This window comes from Oncorhynchus gorbuscha, linkage group LG09 (assembly GCF_021184085.1).
Source record: "Oncorhynchus gorbuscha isolate QuinsamMale2020 ecotype Even-year linkage group LG09, OgorEven_v1.0, whole genome shotgun sequence".
NCBI classification, from domain to species: domain Eukaryota; kingdom Metazoa; phylum Chordata; class Actinopteri; order Salmoniformes; family Salmonidae; genus Oncorhynchus; species Oncorhynchus gorbuscha.
Genome location: NC_060181.1, coordinates 35,367,873 through 35,391,691, shown reverse-complemented (window position 1 = coordinate 35,391,691; position 23,819 = coordinate 35,367,873). Strand labels below are relative to the sequence as shown.

Below are 23,819 nucleotides of genomic sequence, written 5' to 3'. Positions count from 1 at the left end.
GGAGTCTCTTGCTGCATGTCTCATTCGTCCCTCGTCATCACCCCTGGGAGCTGGATTTTCTTTTTGAGTAAGGATGGCTCTCTTCGACCGTGTATTGATTATCGGGGGTTGAATGATATTACGGTCAAGAACAAGTACCCCTTGCCCTTAATGAGCTCCGCTTTCGATTCTTTACAGGGTGCTACTGTGTTTACGAAGCTTGATCTACGCAATGCGTATCATCTGGTTCGGATCAAAGAGGGGGACGAGTGGTTGACTGGATTCAATACACCTATGGGACATTTCGAGTACCAGGTGATGCCGTTTGGACTTTCCAACGCTCCAGCAGTGTTCCAAGGTTTGGTGAATGACGTGCTGAGGGATATGATCGGTCTGTTTGTGTTCGTTTACCTGGATGACATCCTGATTTTCTCCAAGGAGCTTTCCAGCCACATCCAGCATGTTAAGCAGGTCCTGCAGCGGTTATTGGAGAACCGTCTGTTTGTGAAGGCAGAGAAGTGTGATTTTCACGCCCACACTACATCCTTCCTCGGGTACATCATCTCCAGGGGTGAGATCAAGATGGACCAAGAGAAGGTTCGGGCGGTTCGGGATTGGGCCCGGCCCGGTAGGAGATTGCAGCTCCAGAGATTCCTGGGATTTGCGAACTTCTATCGGAGGTTTATCCGTGATTACAGCCGGGTGGCCGCCCCTTTAACTGCTCTGACGTCTTGCACCAGAATTTTCTGTTGGACTCCTGAGGCAGACCGAGCATTTCTGAACTTGAAGAGCCGATTCACCAATGCGCCGATTCTCTCTCAACCTGAAACTTCCCGTCAGTTTGTTGTTGAGGTGGACGCGTCTGATGTGGGGGTGGGCGCCATCCTGTCCCAGCATAGCTCCACTGACGGTAAACTCCATCCCTGCGCCTTCTACTCTTGTCTTCTTTCACCAGCTGAGAGAAACTACGATGTGGGTAATCGGGAGCTTCTCGCTGTGAAGCTTGCCTTGGAGGAGTGGCGTCACTGGTTGGAGGGAGCGGAGCAACCGTTTGTGGTCTGGACTGACCACAAGAATCTGGCTTATGTGCAATAGTCTAAACTCCCGTCAGGCCAGGTGGGCTTTGTTTTTTGGACGCTTCAATTTTTCCCTGACGTTCCGACCTGGGTCGAAGAACGGCAAAGCGGACGCCTTGTCCCGGATGTTCTCCAAGACGGATGAGAGTGGGGCCAAGACTGAGACGATTCTTCCCCAGAACCTTGTCGTGCGAGCCGTTACATGGAGGATTGAGGAGGATGTGATGGTGGCCCTTCGGACACAGCCCGGCCCCGGTAACGGTCCACCCGGTCGGTTGTTCGTTGCCTGAGTCGGTCCGTTCTGCTGTTCTTCAGTGGTCCCACGGCAGCAAGATGGCTTGTCACCCTGGCGTTGCTCGGACTATGGCGCTACTGCGCAGACGATTTTGGTGGCCTGCCATGGGAGAAGATACCCGGAGGTTTGTTGCCGCATGTCCTGTTTGTGCTCAGAACAAAAGTACCAATCGTCTCAACTCTGGGCTTCTTCACCCCCTACCTATTTCTCGTCGACCTTGGTCGCATCTGGCCGTGGATTTTGTCACGGGATTGCCCCCTTCTGTTGGGAACACGGTCATTCTGACCATTGTGGACAGATTCAGCAAGTTTGCTCATTTTGTCCCTCTCTCCAAGCTTCCATCTGCCACGGAGACGTCCGAGATCCTGGTTAGGGAGGTTTTCAGGGTCCACGGATTGCCCAGTGACATTGTTTCTGACCGTGGTCCTCAGTTTACCTCTGCTGTCTGGAGATCCTTCTGTTTGGCCATTGGAGCTACAGTCAGTCTCTCTTCTGGATTTCACCCACAATCTAATGGTCAGGCAGAGAGAGCCAACCAGAAGATGGAGTCCACGCTGCGTTGTCTTGTCTCCTCTGATCCCACCTCTTGGTCATCTCAATTACCCTGGGTCGAGTATGCCCATAATACCCTTCCTTCATCTGCCACTGGGATGTCCCCCTTCCAATGCCTGTACGGATACCAACCTCCCTTGTTTCCTTCTCAGGAGAGGGATCTTTCGGTTCCTTCTGTCCAGGCCTACATTCGTCGTTGCCACCGGCCCTGGCATCGGGCCAGGAAGGTCCTCCTTAGAGTTTCTGACCGGTATCAGATCCAGGCGAATCGTCGCCGTATTCCTGCTCCCGCTTATACCATCGGAGATGAGGTTTGGTTGGCTACACGGGATCTTCCTCTACGGACTGAGTCGAGGAAACTGTCACCAAAGTTCATTGGTCCGTTTGTGGTGGAGAGAATCATTAACCCTGTTGTGGTCCGATTCAAATTGCCGGCAACGCTTCGAGTACACCCCACCTTTCATGTCTCCTGCCTCAAGCCGGTTCTCCTCAGTCCTCTGTTGCCCCCTTCTCCTCGGATGATCGGAGGTGGTCCTGCCTACACGGTGCGCCGCATAATGGATTCCAGACGGCGGGGTCGAGGTTTCCAATATCTCGTGGATTGGGAAGGATATGGTCCAGAGGAGCGGAGTTGGATTCCTCGGCGTCAGATCCTTGATGACGACCTGCTTCGTGACTTCTACCGCCTCCACACTGGCGCTCCAGGTAGTCCGCCCGGTGGCGTTCGGAGAGGGGGGGGGGTACTGTCAAGAATCCCGCTTCCTGAGTCTGTGTTTGCCTGTGTTTCTGTCCTGGAGTGTGTTTCCAGTGTCCTGGAACGCACCCTGTCTGGTTGCCGGGCGAATTAGCTTGTTGGGAGATCGATATTCACCCGCACCTGTATCCCATCAGTAATCTGCACACCTGTCCTGATCATCACCTCTCCCCTTCAAAAGCTCTGACCTGACATCCATTCCCTCCTGGATCGTTAGCCATGAACAGTATGTTGGCCATAGTATCAGCCTCAAGTTGGATAGAATTTGTTTTGTTGTTTTTTACGTATTGCTTGCCTTAAACTTACCTCCGTTTGTTCTGTCTTCAGTTACTCACCCGGATCATTTACCCCATTCCCGCCTGGTCATCGGAGAATACCGCTACCCCATTGGATCCACCTATTTACTCCCATCAACTCACCACCGCTGCCCACTACGCCACCTGGATATATCTACCCATTCACATTCACTTGTAAATAAATACTCACCTTCTTCCTACTCTCCTTGTCCTGGTCTGCTTCTGGGTTCGATTTTGAAAGAACGTGACATGAATAATGTAGGGTATGTAAACATTATATTAGGTAGCATTGTTTAAAGTGGCTAGTGATATATTTTACATCATTTCCCATCAATTCCCATTATTAAAGTGGCTGGAGTTGAGTCAGTGTGTTGGCAGCAGCCGCTCAATGTTAGTGGTGGCTGTTTAACAGTCTGATGGCCTTGAGATAGAAGCTGTTTTTCAGTCTCTCGGTCCCAGCTTTGATGCACCTGTACTGACCTCGCCTTCTGGATGATAGCGGGGTGAACAGGCAGTGGCTCGGGTGGTGGTTGTCCTTGATGATCTTTATGGCCTTCATGTAACATCGGGTGGTGTAGGTGTCCTGGAGGGCAGGTAGTTTGCCCCCGGTGATGCGTTGTGCAGACCTCACTACCCTCTGGAGAGTTTGGGTGATAAAGTGAGTGTTTCACTTTATGGTGTTTTTAAATCAACTATTTGGTACAGTTTCACAACTCTAAGCATAAAAACCCGAAACAGATCATCAAAATGGCTCATGGTTCAAAACTCTAAGCACATTTCCAACTGACTGAGTACAACAAACAAAGTCACAAATCACTCTCAATTTGGTTGCATATCTAATTGAAGTGTCTGCTGTTCAAAATGAAATATTCACTTACTTCTTGTATGAATTCTTTGTCTTTTGCTAACAATGCAATCAACTATCACTTAATTAATCAAACTGCTCAAAAATGATAACTACCGAACCAAGATAATGTAGTGCCTGGTTAACATATAACTGTTAACCATTGTACATTTCTGAATTTTTACTTCATAAGTGTAACAATATGACATCAATTTATTTTGGAAGGACAAACCAAACAAAAGATGTGGCTGTTAAAACCACATTATCATTCTCCATCAACCATTTAAATTTGCTCAAATTACGTTGGTAACCAGTTTATAATAGCAACCTCATGGGGTTGTGGTATATGGCCAATATATCATGGCTAAGGGCTGTATCCAGGCACTCCGAGTTGAGTTGTACATAAGAACAGCCCTTAGCCATTTTATTTTGGGCATGTACCACACACCCTCGTGCCTTATTGCTTAATTATAGTGTACAATGTACTGTCGAAATACCTGGGTTGTATAAAACAATATATTACAGTCGTTATCTGAATTTCATTGATACACTACAAGCTGATGAATTTCCAGCAGAGAGACAGGCGATACTGTATCAGTAGAGAAGCTGATTTTGAACATTGTTGCATGGGGCAGAAATGGTGTACAACATGACTGTAAAAAGGCCGCTATTGTGAACCACTAATCTAACTTTGGGTTGGGGAAGTCCTGTGGTTTGGGGGTAGAATGGGAACGGTTTGTCTTGTTCGGTCTCATCACTTGTTTTTCTGTCCATTGGAACCTGTTTTGTACCTTATTAAAAAGATACAATCATTTGATCACCAACATATAATAAATGGTATACAACAACGTGCTACAGTTTTACAGTAGCCAACTGCTTTACAATACCCCTGTTTCTGATGATTTGTCCTACGTACAGTATGTACTGTATAAGGATAATACAACTATAATACAGTGAGGCAAAAAAGTATTTAGTCAGCCACCAATTGTGCAAGTTCTCCCACTTAAAAAGATGAGAGAGGCCTGTAATTTTCATCATAGGTGCACTTCAACTATGACAAACAAAATGAGGGGAAAAAATCAAAAAAATCACATTGTAGAGTTTTTTATGAATTTATTAGCAAATTATGGTGGAAAATAAGTATTTGGTAAATAACAAAAGTTTATCTCAATACTTGGTTATATACCCTTTGTTGGCAATGACAGAGGTCAAACGTTTTCTGTAAGTCTTCACAAGGTTTTCACACACTGTTGCTGGTATTTTGTCCCATTCCTCCATGCAGATCTCCTTTAGAGGAGTGATGTTTTGGGGCTGTTACTGGGCAACACGGACTTTCAACTCCTTCCAAAGATTTTCTATGGGGTTGAGATCTGGAGACTGGCTCGGCCACTCCAGGACCTTGAAATGCTTCTTACGAAGCCACTCCTTCGTTGCCCGGGCGGTGTGTTTGGGATCATTGTCATGCTGAAAGACCAAGCCACGTTTAATCTTCAATGCCCTTGCTGATGGAAGGAGGTTTTCAGAAAGTATTCATACCCCTTGAATTATGCAACATTTTGTTGTGTTACAGCCTGAATTCAAAATGCATTAAAACGATTGCAGCCTCACCCATCTACACACAATATTCATAATGAATAGTGAATTTGTTTCCCAATGTCTGATGGAAAGCAGACTGAAAGAGGTTTTTCTATAGGATCTTACATGTGCTTGGCTCCATTCCATTTATTATTTATCCTGACATCTCTCCAGTCCTTAACGATTACAACTATACCCATTACATGAATCAGTTACCGCTATGCTTGAAAATGTGGAAAGGTTCTCAGTAACGTGTTGTATTGGATTTTCCCCAAACATCACACTTCGTATTAAGGACAAAAAAAATCCTTGCCTCATTTGTTGCAGTATTATTTTGGTGCCTTGTTGCAAACAGGATGCATGTTTTAAAATATTTTTATTCTGTACAGGCTTCCTTCTTTTCACTCTGTTAATTAAATTAGTATTGTGGAGTAACTACAATGTTGTTTATCCAGCCTCCGATTTCTCCTATCACAGCCATTAAACTATGTAACTGTTTTAAAGTCACCATTGGCCTCATGGTGAAATTGTCATGTTTTGTCATTTATTATCTTGTCTTGTCCCTGTGCTTCCCATTCTATTCGTTTCCCTCTGCTGGTCTTATTAGGTTCTTTCCCTCTTTCTATCCCTCTCTCTCCCCCTCCCTCTCTCACTCTCTCGCTCTCTCTTCTCTCTATCGTTCCGTTCCTGCTCCCAGCTGTTCCTATTCCCCTAATCAATCATTTAGTCTTCCCACACCTGTTCCCGATCCTTTCCCCTGATTAGAGTCCCTATTTCTTCCTTTGTGTTCCGTTCCTGTCCTGTCGGTTCCTTGTCTAGAATTCACCGTGCTGTGTTTGTGTATCGCCCTGTCGTGTCGTGTTTTCCTCAGATGCTGCGTGGTGAGCAGGTGTCTGAGTCTGTCTGGTTCAAGTGCCTTCCCGAGGCAACCTGCTGTTCACCTGCTGTTCAAGATCGAGTCTCCAGTTTGTCCTCGTCATTTCGAGTGAAAGTTGTGTTTTTTGTTTGTATTTACTTTACTGGATTAAAGACTCTGTTTTCGCCAAGTCGCTTTTGGGTCCTCTTTCACCTGCATGACAGAAGGAACCGACCAAGGAATGGACCCAGCGACTTCAGACGCTCGTTACACTGCCGTCGAGATCCAAGGAGCCATGCTCGGCAGACACGAGCAGGAATTGTCTGCTGCTCGCCATGCCGTGGAGAACCTGGCCGCTCAGGTTTCCGACCTCTCTGGACAGTTCCAGAGTCTACGTCTCGTGCCACCTGTTACTTCCTGGCCTGCCGAGCCTCCAGAACCTAGGGTTAATAACCCACCTTGCTACTCCGGGCAGCCCACTGAGTGCCGCTCCTTTCTCACGCAGTGTGAGATTGTGTTCTCTCTCCAACCCAACACATACTCTAGAGAGAGCTCGGGTTGCTTACGTCATTTCACTCCTTACTGGCCGGGCTCGAGAATGGGGCACAGCTATCTGGGAGGCAAGGGCTGATTGCTCTAACAAGTTCCAGAACTTTAAAGAGGAGATGATTCGGGTTTTTGACCGTTCAGTTTTTGGTAGGGAGGCTTCTAGGGCCCTGGCTTCCTTATGCCAAGGTGAACGGTCCATAACGGATTATTCTATTGAGTTTCGCACTCTTGCTGCCTCTAGTGAGTGGAACGAGCCGGCGCTGCTCGCTCGTTTTCTGGAGGGACTCCACGCAGTGGTTAAGGATGAGATTCTCTCCCGGGAGGTTCCTTCAGATGTGGACTCTTTGATTGCTCTCGCCATCCGCATAGAACGACGGGTAGATCTTCGTCACCGGGCTCGTGGAAGAGAGCTCGCATCAACGGTGTTTCCCTGCTCCGCATCGCAACCATCTCCCTCCTCTGGCTCAGAGTCTGAGCCCATGCAGCTGGGAGGGATTCGCATCTCGACTAAGGAGAGGGAACGGAGGATCACCAACCGCCTGTGCCTCTATTGCGGAGTTGCTGGACATTTTGTTAATTCATGTCCAGTAAAGCCAGAGCTCATCTGTAAGCGGAGGGCTACAGGTGAGCGCAACTACTCAAGTCTCTCCATCAAGATCCTGTACTACTTTGTCGGTCCATCTACGCTGGACCGGTTCGGGTGCTACATGTAGTGCCTTGATAGACTCTGGGGCTGAGGGTTGTTTCATGGACGAAGCATGGGTTCGGAAACATGACATTCCTTTCAGAGAGTTAGAGAAGCCTACGCCCATGTTCGCCTTAGATGGTAGTCATCTTCCCAGTATCAGATTTGAGACACTACCTTTAACCCTCACAGTATCTGGTAACCACAGTGAGACTATTTCTTTTTTGATTTTTCGTTCACCGTTTACACCTGTTGTTTTGGGTCATCCCTGGCTAGTATGTCATAATCCTTCTATTAATTGGTCTAGTAATTCTATCCTATCCTGGAACGTTTCTTGTCATGTGAAGTGTTTAATGTCTGCCATCCCTCCCGTTTCTTCTGTCCCTACTTCTCAGGAGGAACCTGGCGATTTGACAGGAGTGCCGGAGGAATATCATGATCTGCGCACGGTCTTCAGTCGGTCCCGAGCCAACTCCCTTCCTCCTCACCGGTCGTATGATTGTAGTATTGATCTCCTTCCGGGGACCACTCCTCCTCGGGGTAGACTATACTCTCTGTCGGCTCCCGAACGTAAGGCTCTCGAGGATTATTTGTCTGTGTCTCTTGACGCCGGTACCATAGTGCCTTCTTCCTCTCCGGCCGGGGCGGGGTTCTTTTTTGTTAAGAAGAAGGACGGTACTCTGCGCCCCTGCGTGGATTATCGAGGGCTGAATGACATAACGGTTAAGAATCGTTATCCGCTTCCCCTTATGTCATCAGCCTTCGAGATTCTGCAGGGAGCCAGGTGCTTTACTAAGTTGGACCTTCGTAACGCTTACCATCTCGTGCGCATCAGAGAGGGGGACGAGTGGAAAACGGCGTTTAACACTCCGTTAGGGCATTTTGAGTACCGGGTTCTGCCGTTTGGTCTCGCCAATGCGCCAGCTGTTTTTCAGGCATTAGTTAATGATGTTCTGAGAGACATGCTGAACATCTTTGTTTTTGTCTATCTTGACGATATCCTGATTTTTTCTCCGTCACTCGAGATTCATGTTCAGCACGTTCGACGTGTTCTACAGCGCCTTTTAGAGAATTGTCTCTACGTAAAGTCTGAGAAGTGCTCTTTTCATGTCTCCTCCGTTACTTTTCTCGGTTCCGTTATTTCCGCTGAAGGCATTCAGATGGATTCCGCTAAGGTCCAAGCTGTCAGTGATTGGCCCGTTCCAAGGTCACGTGTCGAGTTGCAGCGCTTTTTAGGTTTCGCTAATTTCTATCGGCGTTTCATTCGTAATTTCGGTCAAGTTGCTGCCCCTCTCACAGCTCTTACTTCTGTCAAGACGTGTTTTAAGTGGTCCGGTTCCGCCCAGGGAGCTTTTGATCTTCTAAAAGAACGTTTTACGTCCGCTCCTATCCTCGTTACTCCTGACGTCACTAGACAATTCATTGTCGAGGTTGACGCTTCAGAGGTAGGCGTGGGAGCCATTCTATCCCAGCGCTTCCAGTCTGACGATAAGGTTCATCCTTGCGCTTATTTTTCTCATCGCCTGTCGCCATCTGAGCGCAACTATGATGTGGGTAACCGTGAACTGCTCGCCATCCGCTTAGCCCTAGGCGAATGGCGACAGTGGTTGGAGGGGGCGACCGTTCCTTTTGTCGTTTGGACAGACCATAAGAACCTTGAGTACATCCGTTCTGCCAAACGACTTAATGCCCGTCAAGCTCGTTGGGCGTTGTTTTTCGCTCGTTTCGAGTTTGTGATTTCTTACCGTCCGGGTAGCAAGAACACCAAGCCTGATGCCTTATCCCGTCTGTTTAGTTCTTCTGTGGCTTCTACTGATCCCGAGGGATTCTTCCTTATGGGCGTGTTGTCGGGTTAACAGTCTGGGGAATTGAAAGACAGGTTAAGCAAGCACTCACGCACACTGCGTCGCCGCGCGCTTGTCCTAGTAACCTCCTTTTCGTTCCTGTTTCCACTCGTCTGGCTGTTCTTCAGTGGGCTCACTCTGCCAAGTTAGCTGGTCATCCCGGTGTTCGAGGCACTCTTGCGTCTATTCGCCAGCGCTTTTGGTGGCCGACTCAGGAGCGTGACACGCGCCGTTTCGTGGCTGCTTGTTCGGACTGCGCGCAGACTAAGTCGGGTAACTCTCCTCCTGCCGGTCGTCTCAGACCGCTCCCCATTCCTTCTCGACCATGGTCTCACATCGCCCTAGACTTCATTACCGGTCTGCCTTTGTCTGCGGGGAAGACTGTGATTCTTACGGTTGTCGATAGGTTCTCTAAGGCGGCACATTTCATTCCCCTCGCTAAACTTCCTTCCGCTAAGGAGACGGCACAAATCATTATCGAGAATGTATTCAGAATTCATGGCCTCCCGTTAGACGCCGTTTCAGACAGAGGCCCGCAATTCACGTCACAGTTTTGGAGGGAGTTCTGTCGTTTGATTGGTGCGTCCGTCAGTCTCTCTTCCGGGTTTCATCCCCAGTCTAACGGTCAAGCAGAGAGGGCCAATCAGACGATTGGTCGCATACTACGCAGCCTTTCTTTCAGAAACCCTGCGTCTTGGGCAGAACAGCTCCCCTGGGCAGAATACGCTCACAATTCGCTTCCTTCGTCTGCTACCGGGTTATCTCCGTTTCAGAGTAGTCTGGGTTACCAGCCTCCTCTGTTCTCATCCCAGCTTGCCGAGTCCAGCGTTCCCTCCGCTCAAGCGTTTGTCCAACGTTGTGAGCGCACCTGGAGGAGGGTGAGGTCTGCACTTTGCCGTTACAGGGCACAGACTGTGAGAGCCGCCAATAAACGCAGGATTAAGAGTCCAAGGTATTGTTGCGGCCAGAGAGTGTGGCTTTCCACTCGCAACCTTCCTCTTACGACAGCTTCTCGTAAGTTGACTCCGCGGTTCATTGGTCCGTTCCGTGTCTCCCAGGTCGTCAATCCTGTCGCTGTGCGACTGCTTCTTCCGCGACATCTTCGTCGCGTCCATCCTGTCTTCCATGTCTCCTGTGTTAAGCCCTTTCTTCGCACCCCCGTTCGTCTTCCCTCCCCCCCCCCTGTCCTTGTCGAGAGCGCACCTATTTACAAGGTACATAAGATCATGGACATGCGTTCTCGGGGACGGGGTCACCAATACTTAGTGGATTGGGAGGGTTACGGTCCTGAGGAGAGGAGTTGGGTTCCGTCTCGGGACGTGCTGGACCGTTCACTCATTGATGATTTCCTCCGTTGCCGCCAGGATTCCTCCTCGAGTGCGCCAGGAGGCGCTCGGTGAGTGGGGGGTACTGTCATGTTTTGTCATTTATTATCTTGTCTTGTCCCTGTGCTTCCCATTCTATTCGTTTCCCTCTGCTGGTCTTATTAGGTTCTTTCCCTCTTTCTATCCCTCTCTCTCCCCCTCCCTCTCTCACTCTCTCGCTCTCTCTTCTCTCTATCGTTCCGTTCCTGCTCCCAGCTGTTCCTATTCCCCTAATCAATCATTTAGTCTTCCCACACCTGTTCCCGATCCTTTCCCCTGATTAGAGTCCCTATTTCTTCCTTTGTGTTCCGTTCCTGTCCTGTCGGTTCCTTGTCTAGAATTCTCCGTGCTGTGTTTGTGTATCGCCCTGTCGTGTCGTGTTTTCCTCAGATGCTGCGTGGTGAGCAGGTGTCTGAGTCTGTCTGGTTCAAGTGCCTTCCCGAGGCAACCTGCTGTTCACCTGCTGTTCAAGATCGAGTCTCCAGTTTGTCCTCGTCATTTCGAGTGAAAGTTGTGTTTTTTGTTTGTATTTACTTTACTGGATTAAAGACTCTGTTTTCGCCAAGTCGCTTTTGGGTCCTCTTTCACCTGCATGACAATAAACACCATGGGACCACGCAGCCGTCATACCACTCAGGAAGGAGACGCGTTCTGTCTCCTAGAGATGAACGTACTTTGGTGCGAAAAGTGCAAATCAATCCCAGAACAACAGCAAAGGACCTGTTGAAGATGTGGGTGGAAACGGGTACTGACATAACCCGAAAGGCCGATCAGCAAGGAAGATGCCACTGCTCCATAAAAAAGCCAGACTACGGTTTGCAACTGCACATGGGGACAACAAGGACTTTACCTAGGACTGTACCTAATGATGACCTAATGATGACCTAATAACCATGTATTACATAGTAACACCGGATTAATACCTAGCATGACAAAATCACAGTAAGAATAATGACAAGGACTGTATATTATACAAATAGTAGGCTATTGCACAGCAACACACAAGCACAAGGACTGTTTAAATATACCGGAAGTAGTAAACAGTGAATAATCATTTCAGACAATATCAGTAGTAACGTAATAACAGGAATGAGAAATACATAGAATACTGCTACTCTAGCTCATCCTACACTGGTAACAACAGGGACAATTTTGTAATCATTCACCGATGTCCCCCCAAGCTATGAGTGCATGGGGATAGTCTGATTGGCTGAAGCCACGAGCTGGAGGTGAACGATATGTCTTACGTGAGGGGGAGAACTGGACTACGAAACGCTAGACAAACAAAAACAACTACACACACGCTGGAAATTAGTCCCACAGCATCCTCGCCAGGGAGGGTGCTTGCTGTTTCCATCGATCATCCTTGAGTTACTTCTACAACTTGATTGGAGTGCACCTGTGGTAAATTCAATTGATTGGACATGATTTGGAAAGGCACACACCTGTCTATATAAGGTCCCACAATTGACAGTGCATGTCAGAGCAAAAACCAAGCCATGAGGTTGAAGGAATTGTCTGTAGAGCTGTGAGACAGACAGGATTATGTCGAGGCACCGATCTGGGAAGGGCACCAAAACATTTCTGCAGCATTCAAGGTCCCCAAGAACACAGTGTCCTCCATCATTCTTAAATGGAAGAAGTTTGTAACCACCAAGGCCTGAGAGTGGTCTGAGAGTCTGAGAGTTGAGTTGTCAGCCCAGCCAAACTGAGCAATCGGGGGAGAAGGGCTTTGGTCAGGGAGGTGACCAAGACCCGAAAGAGCTCCAGAGTTCCTCTGTGGAGATGGGAGAAGCTTCCAGAAGGACAACCATCTCTGCAGCACTCCAGCAATCAGGCCTTTCTGGTAGAGAGGCTAGACAGAAGCCACTCCTCAGTAAAAGGCACTTGACAGCATGCTTGGAGTTTGCCAAAAGGCATCTAAAAACTCTTAGACCATGAGAAACAAGATTCTCTGGTCTGATGAAACCAAGATTGAACTCTTTGGCCTGAATGTCAAGTGTCACGTCTGGAGGAAACCTGACACCATCCCTACGGTGAAGCATGGTGGTGGCTGCATCATGCTGTTGGATGTTTTCAGCGGCAGGGACTGGGAGACTAGTCAGTATCTAGGCAATAATGAACGGAGCAAAGTACAGAGTAATCATTGATGAAAATCGGCTCCAGAGCGCTCAGGACCTCAGACTGTGGGTGAATGTTCACCTTCCAACAGGACAATGACCATAAGCACACAGCCAAGACGACGCATGTGTGGCTTCGGAACAAGTCTCAATGTCCTTCAGTAGCCGAGCCAGAGCCCGGACTTGAGCCGATCGAACATCTCTGGAGAGACTTGAAAATAGCTGTGCATCAACGCTCCCCATCCAACCTGACAGACCTTGAGAGGATCTGCAGAGAAGAATGAGAGAAACTCCCTAAATACAGGTGTGCCAAGGTTGTAGCATCATACCTAAGAAGACTCGAGGCTGTAATCACTGCTAAAGGTGCATCAACAAAGTACAGAGTAAAGGGTCTGAATACTTATGCAGATGTGATATTTCCGTTTAAAAAAAACAACATTGCAATAAAATCTAAAAGCCTGTTTTCGTTTTGTCATTATGGGGCATTGTGTGTAGATTAATGAGGGGGGGGGGCTATTTAATCCATTTTAGAATAAGGCTGTAAGGTAACAAAATGTGGAAAAAAGTCAAGGGGTCTAAATACATTACGAATGCACTATATAGGCTTGTTGTGAGTTGTTACTATGTTACGTGAGTCTGGGTATTTAACCTACTTTATTACACATAAAAAACAGAGAAACTATCCGCCACAGTGGAGGAGGCGTCACTGAGACATCTTACCTTTGATGCATGCCATCGATGCACAGCATCTACTTTACTCTGCCCTTGGGGTTTTAACAACGTACAGGTAGGTAAGAGAACGCTTGTCGGCAAACTACATTTACAAGCGTTATTTTATTTATTTATTAGCGGTGGATGTCCGTGTCCAGGCAGTGTGCAGGGATGATTTCAACAGCCAAATCGGATTAAGAAATTACATCAAATATAGCCTATTGTTTTCACGACATGTTTTTGTATCTAGGCTACAGAAACTGCAGTCTGCTGGAAACACAGGGCGGAGCTTTAGCGCCTACTTTTTTTGTTTTGATGCATTTTTGTCTGGAAGCCTATTGCTTGTAGTCTGTCGAGTACTAAACCGATTCTATTTCAAGGGTAGCGAGTCGAAACGGGACATCGAGACCATTATTAAACGACCCGACGGAAACTTTGCACTCTGGGCATATTAAGTAAGAAATCACGCCAGGAATTCATCGGGGAGCAAGCAGTAAACTATAAACATGTAATTGGAGGACTGTTCCCGATAAAATAATTTGACAACTTTCTACGGATGCATGCTACTGTCATCGTGTTTAAAAAAAATATTTGCTGAAGTGTGTAGGTAGGCTACTGGAGGACACAACAAATTCGTTTAGGTCTTGAGGTAAGGTACTTTTTAAAAACTTATTTTCCTACTGTATAAATGTACATCTGTATAAAATAAACGACAGTTCAATGCAAATGTTTTAATGATTGCTTTTCATGATGCCACCAAAACGTTTGAGGAGGACAGTGCATTGTGGTGAAGAGGAGAGGGGATAAACAGTCCTTCAATGGTTAATTAATTCACAGTGCGAATGTAGCGTTCAACAGGCAGGGTAGAAGGCTCTATAATATCAAGATCTATAATGTCTATTCTAGGCTACACTTGACTAGATAAGAGACATAGAATTTCATTTTTCTCTTGACATCTCCAGATAACGAAAAACGGGCTCACCCTGCTGGCACACAATTGCTTTCCATTGGTTTCTTTCTGTAGACCTATTTGATCATTTTCACACGTATCTTTCTCTCTCTTTCCATTCCTAAGGCAGACTATTGGTGCTATCGTTGTCAGTGCAAACTTGTGTTTGTGAGTGGCCCTAACAAAAGAGACAAGGCGTCTATTGTACAGGATCAGCAGCAGATTACTAGAATTCCTTTTCTCTCCACTCACTCAATGGCCTCTTAGTCTACTCCATCTGGACTGCCTAAAAACCCACACTGGCAGTTTCAATAATATTTGTATGCCTTTGTCATTCTTCAGCCGTTGCTGCTGTTCAACCTTCTCACCACAGTATGTCGGAGACCTATAGAGGAGATATGGACAGTTAGGCAATAGACAGTTAGACCATCTCCATCCTGAGTTGTATTTCTGTATTGCAGATGTGTATCCACACAGCATGCTGTGGAACTGTAGGCCAGAGACACAAAAACCCCCGCTATCAAATCTTAAGTCTTGTCAAATAAAAATGGTTTGGATGACTTGCCTCCTGGATAGGCCTAGTGTCATGTTTGTCATTTATTGTCATGTCTTGTCCCTGTGCTCCCCATGCTATTCCGCTTTGTGATCCGTTCCTGTTCCGTTTAGTTTGTATTCACCATGTTGTGATTGCGTCATAATCCTGTCCTGTCGTGTTTTTTGCCGTGATTGTGTATCACCCTGTCCTGTCGTGTTTTGTGCCTTCATCAGACGCTGTTGTCTGCCAGTCGATCAAATCTTAAGTCTTGTCAAATAAAAATGGTTTGGATGACTTGCCTCCTGGATAGGCCTAGACTTTGAAAGAAAGCATATCAGTGTAGGCCTGACGCAGTCGAAATCAAGCTTGGCAGAATGGGATCTGATGTTTAGAGGTCTGTAATCCTAATGATGTGTCTATAGATGGAAAGATATATGTAGATGAATCTGGATGGTTGAAAAGACAGACAGACTATCTCCCGGCCATCAGACTGTTAAAATAGTCACCACAAGCCAGCCTGCCCTGAACTTAGTCACTGTTACTAGCTGGCTGCCACCCGGTACTCTACCATGCACCTTAAATAGTCATTTAACACTGTTCACTTTAATAATGTTTACATACTGTTTTACCCACTTCTTATGTATATACTGTATTCTAGTCAAGGCTCATCCTTAATAACTACTGCTGTACACACCATTTGTATTAATATACTGTCCATAATGTCTATACACACCATCATATACATAAACTCAGCAAAAAAAGAAACGGTCCTCTCACTGTCAACTGCATTTATAATCAGCAAACTTAACGTGTAAATATTTTTGCAAACATAAGATTTAACAACTGAGACATAAACTGAACAAGTTCCACAGACATGTGGCTAACAGCAATGGAATAATGTGTCCCTGTACAAAGGGGAGGGAGAGGGTCAAAATCAAAAGTAACAGTCAGTATCTGGTGTGGCAACCAGACGCGTTAAGTACTGCAGTGTATCTCCTCCTCATGAACTGCACCAGATTTGCCAGTTCTTGCTGTGAGATGTTACCCCACTCTTCCACCAAGGCACCTGCAAGTTCCCAGACATTTCTGAGAGGAATGGGCCTAGCCCTCACCCTCCGATCCAACAGGTCCCAGACGTGCTCAATGGGATTGAGATCCGGGCTCTTCGCTGTTCATGGCAAACCACTGACATTCCTGTCTTGCAGGAAATCACGCACAGAATGAGCAGTATGGCTGGTAGCATTGTCAGGCTGAAGGGTCATGTCAGTATGAGCCTGCAGGAAGGGTACCACATAGGGAGGAGGATGCCTTCCCTGTAACGCACAGCGTTAAGATTGCCTGCAATGACAACAAGCTCAGTCCCATGATGCTGTGACACACCGCCCCAGACCATGACGGACCCTCCACCTCCAAATTGATCCAGAGTACAGGCCTCGGAGTAATGCTCATTGCTTTGACAATAAACGTGAATCCGATCATCACTCCTGGTGAGACAAAACCGCGACGAGTCAGTGAAGAGCACTTTTTTCCAGTCCTGTCTGATCCAGCAACGGTTTGTGCCCACAGGCGACGTTGTTTCCGGTGTTGTCTGGTGAGGACCTGCCTTACAACAGGCCTACAAGCCCTCAGTTCAGCCTCTCTCAGCCTATTGCGGACAGTCTGAGCACTGATGGTGGGATTGTGAGTTCCTGGTGTAACTCGGACAGTTGTTGTTGCCATCCTGTACCTGTCCCGCAGGTGTAATGTTTGGATGTACCGATCCTGTGCAGGTGTTGTTACACATGGTCTGCCACTGCGAGGAAGATCAGCTGTCCGTCCTGTCTCACTGTAGCGCTGTCTCAGGCGTCTCACAGTACGCACATTGCAATTTATTGCCCTGGCCACTTCTGCAGTCCTCATACCTCCTAAGGCACGTTCACGCAGATGAGCAAGGACCCTTCTTTTGGTGCTTTTCAGAGTCAGTAGAAAGGCTTCTTTAGTGTCCTAAGTTTTCATAACTGTGACCTTAATTGCCTGCCGTCTGTAAGCTGTTAGTGTCTTCAGGTGCATGACTGTTCCACAGGTGCATGTTCATTAATTGTTCATGGTTCATTGAATAAGCATGGGAAACAGTGTTTAAACCCATTACAATGAAGATCTGGGAAGGTATTTGGATTTTTACAAATTATCTTTGAAAGACAGGGTCCTAAAAAAGGGACATTTATTTTTTTGCTGAGGTTACATATTTATATTCTGGACTCTGACATTGCTCCTTATGATATTTCTTAATTACTTTCTTATTCTTTTTTGGATTTGTTTGTATTGTTAGGTATTTCGCTGCACCTGCGATAACATCTGCAAATATGTGTATGCGATCAAGAACATTTTATTTGAATTGACAGACAAAAAGGATAGACAAAGACAGACAGGTATTTTAGACAGACAGATTTAGACCAATATTGTAGGTAGCCATGCTTTCAGATATAAAGCTAGCGAGAGATATTCTACTACCACGGCTCCCTATACACACACACACACGCACACGCACACGCACACGCACACGCACACGCACACGCACACACACACACACACACACACACACACACACACACACACACACACACACACACACACACACACACACACACACACACACACACACACACACACACCATCCCCCCGTGTGTGGCCAACATGTGGGGAGGTAATCTGCTGCTATTAGGGTAATCTTCTCAGCATGGCCATCAATGGGGAGTATGCTCAGCAACTATCCGGCAGGCAGAGTATCGTCATCCCCGACTAAATTAGGGCCAAGGAAAAATGATTTAATCATACAGATTAAGTGGGAGAGACATGGGGGGAGACATGGCGGACAGAGGTTGTTTGTTGAGATTTTTCAGTTATATGGTTTATCTTGAAAAAGTAGTTTTTTAATCATGTAGGAAGGTAGGATCTTGCAATCATGTAGGAAGGTAGGATCTTGGAATCATGTAGGAAGGTAGGATCCTGAAATGATTGCATTCATGTGTTATTCCCATGATGGGGGTATTCATGACGCTTAGTGCTGCGGTCAATGTATGCTACAGGACAACCTGCTATGGTACAGGACAACCTGCTATGCTACAGGACAACCTGCTATGCTACAGGACAACCTGCTATGCTACAGGACAACCCGCTATGCTACAGGACAACCTGCTATGCTACAGGACAAACTGCTATGCTACAGGACAAACTGCTATGCTACAGGACAACCCGCTATGCTACAGGACAACCTGCTATGGTACAGGACAACCTGCTATGCTACAGGACAAACTGCTATGCTACAGGACAACCCGCTATGCTACAGGACAACCTGCTATGCTACAGGACAACCTGCTATGCTACAGGACAACCTGCTATGCTACAGGACAAACTGCTATGCTACAGGACAACCCGCTATGCTACAGGACAACCTGCTATGGTACAGGACAACCTGCTATGCTACAGGACAACTTGCTAAATACCTAATGTAATCTATAGCCTGATAGAAATGGTTAACCACCATCTAAGGCATTATTACTATGCTACATAGAAGTAGAATCCAATCTACAGTATACATTTTTACTACGTTTTGAAAAAGATGTAGAAATGTACTGCACTTTACTGTAGGGACAGTTTTATTGAATGACATTCCTCATGTGTCAGGTGCAGGGTACTGTAGTGGCATCCTCAGTAGTATGCAAATACACTGTTTTCACAGCTGCTGTGCCACTGTGGACCACGAACTGAAAAACACTATTCATAGTCAAGAATGACAGTTGTGCATAATATTGTTGAAATGCTTCATACTCAATGTGAGTGTGCTTTTGCTTAAAGTTCTTTGTGTGTAAAGGCTGTAGACATAAGAGTGGTTTTGGGGTGTGTGTGTGTGGAGAGAGTGCTCAATTGCGGTAGCTGTGTTTAGAACACACATGCTGGTGTCTGGTGAAGAGCTTGGCTCTGGTCAGTTGGCAATGCCACGGCTGAGAGCAATGTGGGCAGAGGACTCTGTTCTGGCATGGTGTGTGTATTTGTTTGTATCCGGTTAGTGTGTGTGTGTGCATGAGTGAGGCATTTAGCTGAATATGCATCTTCTCTTTGGATGTTGGTACTAAACAGAGGATCTACTATCTAGCTATCGAGGCTGTTCGTGTGACTGTCTTGCCAGCATACAGTATGCCTACTGTCCCTGTTTTTAGCTTTCTAATTTGGGGATAGTTTGATCATTACCATGCTTCAAATGAAGAGCAATCAATCAGGCTAAACAAATAACAAATGGGTTTGAACAAAATGTATATACAGTACACAACAGCACTTAGGGGCCAATATTAGGCATCTTTAATAAAACATTTTCACTAAAGTCCCCCACTCTATACAGATGGGAAACATGTTGCCTGAATCGTGAATGGATATACAGTACCAGTCAAAAGTTTGGACATAACTACTCATTCCAAGGTTTCTCTTTATTTCTGCTATTTTCTACATTGTAGTTTAATAGTGAAGACATCAAAACTATGATGTGGAATCATGTGGTAACGAAAAAAAAGTGTTCAACAAATCAAAATATATTTTACATTTTGGATTCATCAAAGTAGCCACGCTTTGCCTTGTTTTCATTGACCTGGCCAAGGCTTTCGACTCTGTCAATCACCACATCCTCATCGACAGACTCGATAGCCTTGGTTTCTCAAATGACTGCCTCGCCTGGCTCACCAACTACTTCTCTGGTAGAGTTCAGTGTGTCAAATCGGAGGGCCTGTTGTCCTGGCCTCTGGCAGTCTCTGAATACATCAATGATGTTGCTCTTGCTGCTGGTGAGTCTGATCCACCTCTACCCAGACGACACCATTCTGTATACGTCTGGCCCTTCTTTGGACACTGTGTTAACATCCCTCCAGACAAGCTTCAATGCCATACAACTCTCCTTCCATGGCCTCCAACTGCTCTTAAATATAAGTAAAACTAAATGCATGCTCTTCAACTGATCACTGCCTGCACCTGCCCGCCCGTCCAGCATCACTACTCTGGACGGTTCTGACTTATAATATGTGGACAACTACAAATACCTAGGTGTCTGGTTAGACTGTAAACTCTCCTTCCAGACTCACATCAAACATCTCCAATCCAAAGTTAAATCTAGAATTGGCTTCCTATTTCGCAACAAAGCAACCTTCACTCATGCTGCCAAACATACCCTCGTAAAACTGACCATCCTACCGATCCTAGACTTCGCCGATGTCATTTACAAAATAGCCTCCAATACCCTACTCAATAAATTGGATGCAATCTATCACAGTGCCATCCGTTTTGTCACCAAAGCCCCATATACTACCCACCACTGCGAACTGTACACTCTCGTTGGCTGGCCCTCGCTTCATATTCGTCACCAAACTCACTGGCTCCAGGTCATCTACAAGACCCTGCTAGGTAAAGTCCCCCCTTATCTCAGCTCGCTGGTGACCATAGCAGCACCCAACTGTAGCACGCGCCCCAAAACCAATTCTTCCTTTTGCCGCCTCTCCTTCCAGTTCTCTGCTGCCAATGACTGGAACAAACTACAAAAACCTCTGAAACTGGAAACACTTATTTCCCTCACTAGCTTTAAGCACCAGCTGTCAGAGCAGCTCACAGATTACTGCACCTGTACATAGCCCATCTATAATTTAGCCCAAACATAATTTTGCCTAAACAACTACCTCTTCCCCTACTGTATTTATTTTGCTCCCTTGCACCCTATTATTTTTTTTATTTCTACTGGCACATTCTTCCACTGCAAATCTACCATTCCAGTGTTTTACTTGCTATACTGTATTTACTTCGCCACCATGGCCTTTTTTTGCCTTTACCTCCCTTATCTCACCTCATTTGCTCACATCGTATATAGACTTATTGTTTCTACTGTATTATTGACTGTATGTTTGTTTTACTCCATGTACAACTCTGTGTTGTTGTATGTGTCAAACTGCTTCGCTTTACTTGGCCAGATCGCAATTGTAAACTTGCCTACCTGGTTAAATAAAGGTTAAATAAAAAAATAAACAGCTTTGCACACTCTTGGAATTCCCTCAACCAGCTTCATGAGGTAGTCACTTGGAATGCATTTCAATTCAATTAATTTGTGGAATGTCTTCCTTCTAAAATCTTTTGAGACAATCAGATGTGATGTGACAAGGTAGGGGTGGTATACAGAAGATAACCCTATTTGGTAAGACCAAGTCCATATTATGTTAAGAACAGCTCAAATAAGCAAAGATAAATGACAGTCCATTACTTTAAGACATGAAGATCAGTCAATGCAGAAAATGTAAAGAACTTTGACAATTTCTTCAAGTGCAGTCGCAAAAACCATCAAGCGCTATGATGAAACTGGCTCTCATGAGGACCGCCACAGGAAAGGAAGACCCAAAGTTATCTTTGACGCAGAGGATATGTTTATTAGAGTTTCCAGCCTCATTGCAGCCCAAATAAATGTTTTACAGAGTTCAGGTAACAGACACATCTCACCATCAACTGTTCAGAGGAGACTGCGTGATTCAGGCCTTCGTGGTCGAATTGCTGCAAAGAAACCACTACTAAAGGACACCAAAAAGAAACACTAGCAATGGACATTGGACCGGTGGAAGTCCAAATTTGAGATTTTTGGTTCCAACTGTGTCTTTGCGAGACACAGATTAGGTGAACCAATGATCTCTGCATGTGTGGTTCCCACCGTGAAGCATGGAGGAGGAGGTGTGTGGGTGCTTTGCTGGTGACACTGTCAGTGATTTATTTAGAATTCAAGGCACACTGAACCATAATTGGCTACCACAGCATTCTACTGTGATACGCCACCCCATCTGGTTTGGGCTTAGTGGGACTATCATTTGTTTTTCAACAGGACAATGACCCAATACACCTCCAGGCTATGTAAGGGTTATTTAACCAAGAAGAAGAGTGATTAAATGCTGCATCAGATGACCTGGCCTCCAACAATCCCCCGACATCAACCCAATTGAGATGGTTTGGGATGAGTTGGACCGCAGAGTGAAGGAAAAGCAACCAACAAGTGCTCAGCGTATGAGGGAACTCCTTCAAGACTGTTGGAAAATCATTCCAGGTGACGCTGGTTGAGAGAATGCCAAGAGTGTGCAAAGCTGTCAAGGCAAAGGGTGGCTACTTTGAAAAATCTCATAAAATATATTTAGATTTGTTTCACACTTTTTGGTTACTACATGATTCCATATGTGCTATTTCATAGTTTTTTCATGTCTTCACCATTAATCTACAATGTGTGTCCAAACTTTTGACTGGTAATGTAGGTACCAATGTGTTTTTCCATGTGTTTATTCCACAAATTAGGCCAATTAATTTAAGTAAACTACATTGGGAGACATTTTGGGATTATATGAAGAATTGACAAATTAAATAAATACAACGTTTTTGGGTGGAGTTTTCCTTTAATTATTGATCTGCTGGGAAAACTCATACTCCCATGGTTCTTCACTCTCACTCCTCTCACTCTCGCTGTAGTAGTGACCCCTTAGATTCATTTTCTTCCGAAAGGTGGCGTCACTCCTACGTGACGCAAGTACTTCAAATGTCCTGTCTTGTGGGACGTGGAACTCATTAGTGCTCGGAATTGCCAGGGACCTTACGATACGATATTATCACAATACTCATGTGCCAATAAAATATGCGATGCTCGCGATTCTAAATTAATTTGCGATTCGATACTGGGATTTTATTGCTATTCGATGTTCCAAACATCAAGAGAACGCCATGAGAAAATTAGTTTTGTTCAGTCATGGAAATAAAAGCACTGGACACAAATTGGATCTCTATTTAAAGTGAAGATGGAGAACAAGCTATAATGGGGAAAATACTGGAGTCTTATTTCAGGCATTGGTATTGTCAAAACAATACAAGATGAAATATCGTCAAAAATGATATCCCGATATGTAACTGTATCGATTTTCCCACGATAACTCGAACTCATCCTAAAATCTTTGTATTCCAGAGCGTCCGCCATTCAAAAATGAAAACATAGTTACTAATTTGTGATGTCATGTCACGTATACTCCCTCTCGGGCCTCTAGGTCATCAGGCTGCTGATTATCCCGCACACCTGTCACCATCGTCTTGCGCACCAGCGCCTCATGACACTCACCTGGACTCCATCACCTCCTTGATTAATTTCCCTATATCTGTCACTCCCCTTGGTTCTTTCCTCAGGTGTTATTGACTCTGTTTTCATGTCGGTGCATTGTTTGTGTTTCGTGTTCATTGTTTCTTTTATTTATTAAAACACTCACTCCCTGAACTTGCTTCCCGACTCTCAGCGCACTCATTACAGAAAAACACCTCACCTAAAGGAAGCGTTTATTTTATATATTTTTTCGTGTCAGAGTAATGACGTCGGGTCCGAACTGCTACAGGCTCTCATACCTCAACCAGATCACCAGGCTTCCCTGCGTCAGGCTCTCATACCTCAACCAGATCACCAGGCTTCTCTGCTACAGGCTCTCATACCTCAACCAGATCACCAGGCTTCCCTGCTACAGGCTCTCATACCTCAACCAGATCACCAGGCTTCCCTGCTACAGGCTCTCATGCCTCAACCAGATCACCAGGCTTCCCTGCTACAGGCTCTCATACCTCAACCAGATCACCAGGCTTCCCTGTGTCAGGCTCTCATGCCTCAGCCGGATCGACAAGGCTCCCCTGCCTCAGCCGGCACGTCGGGCTTTCATGCCTTAGCTGGATCTCCAGGCTCCCCTGCTTCCACCGGCTTGTCAGGTTCTCATACCTCAACCGGATCGCTAGACTCCCCTGCCTCAACTGATTTGTCAGGTTCCTGCT

The 23,819-nt window shown here is 46.0% G+C and overlaps 1 protein-coding gene across 2 annotated transcripts in view; it reads left to right on the top strand.

Moving 5' to 3' along the window:
* Positions 1-13,485: 13,485 nt before the first annotated feature.
* The window catches only part of LOC124043451 (zinc finger protein 516-like), a 35,651-nt gene continuing 25,317 nt past the window's right edge, over positions 13,486-23,819 (top strand). The window contains exon 1 of one of the 2 annotated variants that reach the window (XM_046362054.1): positions 13,486-13,576. The gene's annotated coding sequence lies outside the window, so the exon portion shown is untranslated. The other variant, XM_046362053.1, reaches the window with a different exon arrangement.